The sequence below is a fragment of the Motacilla alba genome, chromosome 25 (genome assembly GCF_015832195.1).
Source record: "Motacilla alba alba isolate MOTALB_02 chromosome 25, Motacilla_alba_V1.0_pri, whole genome shotgun sequence".
Lineage (NCBI taxonomy): Eukaryota > Metazoa > Chordata > Aves > Passeriformes > Motacillidae > Motacilla > Motacilla alba.
This window is the reverse complement of record NC_052040.1, coordinates 1,299,767-1,307,856: the sequence shown is the minus strand read 5'-3', so window position 1 is coordinate 1,307,856 and position 8,090 is coordinate 1,299,767. Positions and strand designations below refer to the sequence as shown.

Genomic DNA, 8,090 nt, shown 5'->3' with positions numbered 1-8,090 from the left:
TCCCAGGGCATCCAGGAGCATCCCAGGGGAGCCAGGAATATCCCAGGCGAGCTGAGAACATCCCAGGGGGAGCCAGGAGCATCCCAGGGGAGGCAAGAGCATCCCCAGGCAGGATGTGCCCAGGACCTGGAGCTGGAGGAGCCCAGGATATCTCCAGGACCTGAGCAGGATGTGCCCAGGACCTGGAGCTGGAGGAGCCCAGGATATCTCCAGGACCTGGAGCTGGGGCCCAGGATATCTCCAGGATCTGGAGCTGGGGCCCAGGATGTCCCCAGTACCTGGAGCCCAGGATGTCCCCAAGGTCCTGGAGCTGGGGCCCAGGATGTCCCCAGTACCTGGAGCCCAGGATGTCCCCAGTACCTGGAGCCCAGGATGTCCCCAAGGTCCTGGAGCTGGGTCCCAGTGCCACCCTGCTGCCCCCTGCCACGCAGAGAGCAATAAAGAACGAGCCAGAGGCGTGGAAAATTATCAGAAACGTGTATTTTTTTTTTCTTTTTAATAGTAAACCTCTTTACAACAAATATAGTGAAAGAGTTTCCAAACAAAACTCATAAGAATTTCTCATGGTAATTATTATTATTATCATCATCATCATTTTTTTTTAATATATTTTTTTTTCCTTATGGTGGAATATACAATAACGCATCACCATACAGCACAAAAAAAGGAATATTGAAAAAACGAAACCGACGTCTCAACCACGTGCTGCAGTCCCTGGGAAGGAGCCACTGATTGTCAAGGGAGCAAGGCAGGGAGGGGACAGGGGACAGGGAGCGGGGATGGCGTCCCCAGGGCGCGGGAGGATCCCAGTCAGGCCAGACCCCCGGGGGTGCAAACGCTTCAGAGAAAGGTGGAACTAGCCGAAGATCCCGGTTCAAACATCCCAGACGCTCGCCATCAACCGTCCCTGCCCTCCCCCTGCCGCTCCCGGGCAGGGACGCCCCGGTCCCGCTGCTGCTGCGGCCGCGGCTGCCCCACAAGAGCCGCCCAAAAGGGGCGCCCCGGTCCCTTGACTCGCACACACACACACACACCCACACACACGGCTGGAGGAGCATCAGGAAAAAAAAAAAAAAAGAGGTTAAAAATATATATATATGTATATATATATATATTATAGATACAGTTTCTCTTTTTTTGTTGGTTTTGTTTTTTTTTTTTCTTTTTTGTTTGGTTTTTTTTTTTTTTTTCCCTTTTAAATTGCTTCTCAAAACAATAAATAAAACTCCTCGGGGGGGAGGGAAGTGCACGTCCTGGTTTGTTTCTACCTGTGCAGCACCCTGGGGGGAGGATGCAGAGCTGCCTGTGCCGGTACAGCCGGGCTGAGCGGGGACATCCAAGGAACCATCACACAGAAGAAGCCGACAGAGGGGGGGCATTTAGGATTTTTACTTTTAGTGCATCGTTTCAAGGGTCTATTCTATTTGACAAAAGTTTTCGCAGACACCCCGGAGTTTTGCTAACACCTACCTGCTTAACTGAGCTACGGGGAGCCAGGGGAGCAAAGGGACGGGGGAAAATGAGGACCTGACCCTGTCGTGAGGGACAGGAGGAGGGAGCAGCAGCCGGGCCACCATGGTCCCCACCTCTCCAGCAGCTGATGTGCCTGCAAATGCTTGGAAAGAGCCGTGGGGATGAGGGGAGTCATGGCCCGAGGTGGGCTGCTTCACCCCTGGGCCTTGGGGACATCCCAGCAGGGTCTCAGGAGAGCGCCTGGGGATGTTCCTGCAGCTCTGAGGTGGGCTCAGGCCTGGAGAGGGAGGAGCTGGGCCCGTCTCAGTGGCACCGGCATGAAAATCCCACTCTGAAAACCCACCCGAAGTGAGGAAACCCTGCTCTGTCCCCCAGACAATGCTGGGGGTGCCCGTGGCCCGGGGTGGATGTGGGGGGCTGGGGGAGACACAGCCACTCATCCCACCCAGGGGCGACAGGCTGGGGATATTGCCAGTCCCTCAATCCCAAAACCTTCCCAGCCTGGGGGATATTGCCAATCCCTCAATCCCAAAAACCTTCCCAGCCTGGGGGATATTGCCAATCCCTCAATCCCAAAAACCTTCCCAGCCTGGGGGATATTGTCAATCCCTCAGTTCCTGAAACTTTCCCAGCCTGGGGGATCTTGTCAATCCCTCAATCCCAAAAACCTTCCCAGCCTGGGGATCTTGTCAACCCCTCGGTCCCAAAAACCTTCCCAGCCTGGGGGATATTGCCAATCCCTCAATTCCCAAAAACTTTCCCAGCCTGGGGGACCTTGCCAACCCCTCGGTCCCTAAAACCTTCCCAGCCTGGGGGATACTGCCAATCCCTCAGTCCTGAAAACCTTCCCAGCCTGGGGGACATTTCCAATCCCTCAATCCCAAAACCTTCCCATCCAGGGGGATATTTCCAATCCCTCAATCCTGAAAACCTTCCCAGCCTGGGGGACATTTCCAATCCCTCAATCCCAAAACCTTCCCATCCAGGGGGATATTGCCAATCCCTCAATCCTGAAAACCTTCCCAGCCCGTTTGGAGCCGCTCCTGGCGCAGCCTGAGCCACACCACCCTCTTCTGGCTCAAGTCAAGCACGTTCCAAGCAGGATCGCTCCAGGGATCGGAGCTCGGGAGGAAGAATCTGGGAAGTACCCGGGATTTCCCCTGGCTGGGAGAAGAGGGGAGCTGGAAGGACCCTGACTGCTGCCCGGAGCATCCCTGCACACCCCATTCCCAAGGGTCACCGGAGTCACCCCCGGGTGCTGCGGAGCTCCCCGGGGGCACGGGGGGACACGCCAGCGTGTTGGGAACCCTGTGGAAAAGCAGCCCTGGAACGGAGCCATCGCCCCAGGACCTGGGACATGGGAACGGCTGCTCCTGCCCCAGGACCTGGGACACGGGAATTTGGGGAGCAGGGAGCCCGGGGAGGGGTGCACGGGAAGAGCCAAGAGGGATAAACAAGAAATCGCTGTACAACTCGGCCATGTCCAAAGTCAGTATTATTACAATATACTCTGACAAAAATATAATCTCATTTCATATCAATACAACGGAAAAAAAAAAAACAAAAAAAAAAAAAAAAAAAAACCAAAAAAAACCCCAAAACCAGTTTTCTGTACTGTTACCATTGCTAACAGATTGAAACTCGCTATTTACAGTTACAGTAGCCAGGTAAAATACTACAGGTGAGACCAGAGAGAGGAGAGGCAGAAGGACAGAGGGGAGAGAAAATCACCAGGGCAAAGGGAAAAACAAAGGGGGAGAGGCCCTCTTACATCCCGAGTGTGGCTTCCTGCACTGGACAAGGAAGGGTGATGGATGGAGGTAGTGAAAACATAATACTTGGTTTATGGGTGTGGTTGGGGTTTTTTTTTTTTGTGGGAAGGAAAAGAGAAAAAGAAAAAAAAAAGAGAGAAAAGTGAAGTGAGAAGGTCGAATAAAAGGATGGACATGGGAAAGGGAAACCAGAGCAAACCATCAGCTGAACGAAGCCCACTGTTTGACACTCTCCCACAGCCCAGGAGAGGTGGATGGGGCTGAATTTTCACCACTTTGGGCGGTGAAAATCCCCAAAACATCCCCAAATTGTGCCCCCAGCTGGAGAGATGGGAGGCAGGATGTGGCAGCCAAGGAGTGGCTGGCAAGATGCTCCTTGCCCACCTGATGGATGCTCTCCCTGGGAGGGCAGAGGGGACCCCCAGAGCACCAAGGGCCCCTCAGCCCAGCCAAGCTCTGGGCTGGCAGCAGCAGCTCACAGCTTTGTCCCCAGAAGCGGTGAAAAAACATCCCAAAATCCCAATTCACACCCAAAGTGATGGGGGGAAATCCCCCAACCAAGCAACACAAGGGGAGAAAAAAGTGTAGGAGGTGAAATTTTCAGGGAAAAGGTGGAGTTTTTTTTGTGTAAATTTGCTTTTTCCTTGGTTTGCTGAAATTATTCTGGGGAGGAAGAGGGAAGTGAAAAAGGGGGAAGGAAAAGGAAACACGTTCTTTCTCTTTGCCCCACTTTCCCCCAGGCCCACGCACGGCCCATCGCCACCAGCTCTGGATTTAACACCTGCACTGCCCTCAGCCCCCAGCCCTGGCAGTGGCCTCGACACAGCACAGCAACAAAACCCCCAAAAGGGACCCCCAGAGCCTCCCTGCCACGGCCACAACCCCCGTGGGGCACCACAACCACTGCCAGCCTGCCCCCAGCACCCCTCATCCCAACATCCTGCACAGCCAGGCTCTCTGCTGCCCCCCAAAACAACCCCGAGCAGGGGTCACCCTGTCCCTGTGCTGACCACCCGATCCCAGCTGACCATCTGAGCAGAGCTGAGCACCTGCACAGCCCCCAGAGCGGGCAGGACCATCCCCACTGATCCATCCTCATCCTCACTGCACCCTGGCAGGATTTCAGGCCCCTTTCGGTGCCCTTCCCACTGTTTTAGATTCCATCCATCATTTAGGGGGGGTCCTGCTCCATCCCCGAATCTCCTCCAGGGCTGGGCAGGTGACTTCCCACCCCATCCTTGCTCCCACAGCTGCCAGCAGCAGCATCACCTGAGCCACACCCTGTGACCTTCTTCCTCCCTTCCTCCTCCTCCTCCTCCTCTCTGAGCACACCTCGGCCATCCCAGCACACGGCGGGCAGAGCTCCGTGCCCCCCAGGGATGAACCCCCCCCCCCCCTGCTCTGCCCCTGTGCCCACCACGCTGCTCCTGGCACCGGCCCAGCCCCACAGCCACCCCAAAACCGGGCACGGGCACCCCAAAACCGGGCACTGCCACCCCAAAACCCGGCACTGCCACCCCAAAACCCGGCACACACGCCCCAAAAACCAGCTTTGCCAAGCCCCGGGAAAGACCAGCCTTCCCAGGCCGGGGGTCACAGCCCCCACGTGTGCCAGCCCCCCCCTGGCTCAGCCCCCTGGCACCCCTGGCACCCCGCGGGGAGGGGGGGCCGTGCCAGTGCCCCCCACCCCGCCTTACCTGGGCTCAGGTGCGGGCTGGGAGGATCCACAGAGAGTTTAGAAGGTAAAGATCAGAAACAGACTTTGGTAAGTAACCACACGTTTAGAAAGGAATATATCAGTTTGGAAACATCTCAGTGCATACTTCTTATATGAAAATATACACAAATGTATTTCATTCTCCAAAAAAAGGAACAATTAAAAACAAAAGCAAACTAGCCCAAACACAATATATTAGCTGTTTTTTTGTTGGTTTTTTTTTCTTTTTTTTCCTTGTTGTTGTCATCCTTTAAAATCTTTAACGCTACACTTTGTTCAGGTTACACTTTTTTTGTCTTTTTTTTTTTTTTTTTGTAAATGCTTTTTTTTTTTTTTCTTCATGCATTTTACACCTTTATAGCCTTTGAGAATAAATAAGCTCCATTTTGCTTCCACATCTCTAAAAACTGCAGCATTTTAACTATTGTCATTTAAATCGTGCAATTTTTTTTTTTTGCAACACCCCTTTTTAAAAAATGGAAAATATATATATATTTTAAAACTAAACCCTATACAACGCAAAAATTCCAAATAAAAAAAAAAAATTATACACAATTGTAACTGTCAACAGTACAGATGAGCACGAGAAATAAAATTAGATCAGAAACATATTTATAGAAGCACAAAGGAGGGTGTTGGTTTCTTAGATTGTCATTCTTCTCGTTGTCTTTTGAAAATTAGGAGGAGTTTACCAGATACTACAGTCTGGGGGGGGAATAAAGGATAATGACCCGGACAAAAAAAAATAGAATATAATAATAAAATAACCCCAAGCCCCCAACAAAGTAAAGACCCCGACAAACAGCCCCCAAACCCCTTTCACTGCGACGTGAAGCCAACGCCGTGTCTGACCCGGGCATCCCTGCCTCCCCACGAGCTGTGCCCGCCTGTGGCACCAGCCCAGAGCTGTGCCTGACCATGGCACCAGCTCAGAGCTGTTCCTGACACCAGCTCAGAGCTGTGCCCGCCCGTGGCACCAGCCCAGAGCTGTGCCTGCCCATGGCACCAGCTCAGAGCTCTGCTTGCTCCTGACACCAGCCCAGAGCTGTGCCCGCCCGTGGCACCAGCTCAGAGCTGTGCCCGACCATGCCACCAGCCCAGAGCTGTGCCCACCCGTGGCACCAGCCCAGAGCTGTGCCTGACACCAGCCCTGAGCTGTGCCTGACACCAGCCCAGAGTTGTGCCTGGCACCAGCTCAGAGCTGTACCTGCCCATGGCACCAGCCCAGAGCTGTTCCTGACACCAGCCCAGAGCTGTGCCTGCCCATGGCACCAGCCCAGAGTTGTGCCCGCTCCTGACACCAGCCCAGAGCTGTGCCTGACACCAGCCCGGAGTTGTGCCCACCTGTGGCACCAGCTCAGAGCTGTGCCTGCCCATGCCACCAGCCCAGAGCTGTGCCTGCCCATGGCACCAGCCCAGAGCTGTGCCTGACACCAGCCCAGAGCTGTGCCTGACACCAGCTCAGAGCTGTGCCCACCCGTGGCACCAGCCCGGAGTTGTGCCCGACACCAGCCCGGAGCTGTGCCTGCCCATGGCACCAGCCCAGAGCTGTGCCCACTCATGCCACCAGACCAGAGCTGTGCCTGACACCAGCCCGGAGCTGTGCCTGCCCATGGCACCAGCCCAGAGCTGCGCCCACCCATGGCTCCAGCCCAGGGAGCGCCGAGTGCCGCGGCCGCAGCTGCCGATCCGCTCGGGCGCCTTCCCCGCCGGGCAGGTCTGAGCCTGCATCTGCCCAACCCGGCGTTTGTCTCTTGGCGTTTCGTGGTTTCCAGCCTCTCAGCTTCCAGGCAGAAGTGTGAACTTGGGAGTCAGGGCATGAAGTTCATGAGCAAAAATGGGGTTTGGTGGTTTTTTTCCCCCCCTCCTGACGGTTGCTGCGTCGAGTGCCGGGGGGTCTCCGCTGCCGCCTCCTCGCCGGGGTCTCTGGAGCCAGCTGCTCCTCTGGGCCCTCCTGCCACGCTGCTCCTGGCGGGGCAGACCCCGGTTCGTTGGGTTAAGTTCATTTTTTTCCGTGAAGAAAAAAAAAAAAAAAAATTAAAAATACAAAACCGAGAGCGATGAGACGTCGTTGTCCCGCCTAATTTCCAAAGCAAGGCCGTGCAAAGAGCTCAGGTGCGCGTCCAGGTACATCCGGCGTGGCCAGGTCAGGGCGTCGGCGTGGGCGAGGAAGACCACGGTCCACAGCATCTCTCTCCTGCTTCCTCGAGGGCTGACAGGCACGAGGGAGGGAGGAAGAGCTGAGATCTGCTTCTGGCAGCTGGCGTTCCGGAGGGGAGAGCCGAGCGTGTCCCTGGAGCCCGCTGGGTTTGGCTTGGGAAGGGGACACGGGGTGGGGGGGGTTCAACTGCACAAAACCTGCCGGGGGTCCTTTCCTCCTCTTGCCCACCCAAGGCCTTTTCAGAGCGTGAGAACAGGAGAGGGAATTCCAGATTTACGGCAGGGAAATAACAACGCCGTCGTTTGGGAAAGCTTTTGTGGCAGGAATTTGGTCTTTCGAGGCCTGGAGGGGGGGATTCGACCTGGCACGTGTCTCCACGCCTCGAGCCACGAGCAGGGATGCTGGTGAGGTACCCAGAACGCCGGCACTGCTGAGCACCCACCACCCCGACCCCTCCACCAGGTGTCCACACACAACCAGCTCCTCATTTTCACCCAGCTTCTGCAGGATTTCCTCTCCTCCTCCAACCACTCCCTTCAGGGCACCCTCTTCATTCCACAATAATCATCAGGGTTTGGTTTTTGGTTTTTTTTGGTCCTGTTTTTCCAATTAGAAACTTTGTGACAAATGCTTGGGTGCGAGCAGTTTGTAAAACCCCATAAATTTGCTTCTGGTTTGCCCTCATCCTGGGAGGTTTTCCTGCCACCTGCCTCATTCCAAGGCTGAGCTGGCTGCTGACACCTGGCAGAGGGATCCAGGACGGGGATAAACCCCACCCTGACTCGGCTCCTCTCCCTTTGCTCTGCCTCAGGGTGGAGCTGAACCCCAGGCAGCTCCCAGCTCCTCCGCAGCCCCCCAAGGCTGGCCAAGCTCCAGCTGGCAAAGGTGGCATCCGGGCAGGTTTTGTGCCAGTTTGGGACTGCGAGCCCAGGGGGGAGTGGGGCTGGGGTGGCCCTGCTCAGGGTGA

At 55.4% G+C, this 8,090-nt stretch overlaps 1 long non-coding RNA gene across 1 annotated transcript; it reads right to left on the bottom strand.

The window, feature by feature from the left end:
- Window positions 1-460: 460 nt before the first annotated feature.
- On the bottom strand, window positions 461-5,950 carry LOC119711500. The gene is made up of 2 exons (XR_005259731.1): window positions 2,492-5,950; window positions 461-2,404 (listed from the first exon to the last, which is right to left on the bottom strand). It is a non-coding gene; the product is annotated as an uncharacterized LOC119711500 (long non-coding RNA).
- Window positions 5,951-8,090: the final 2,140 nt, after the last annotated feature.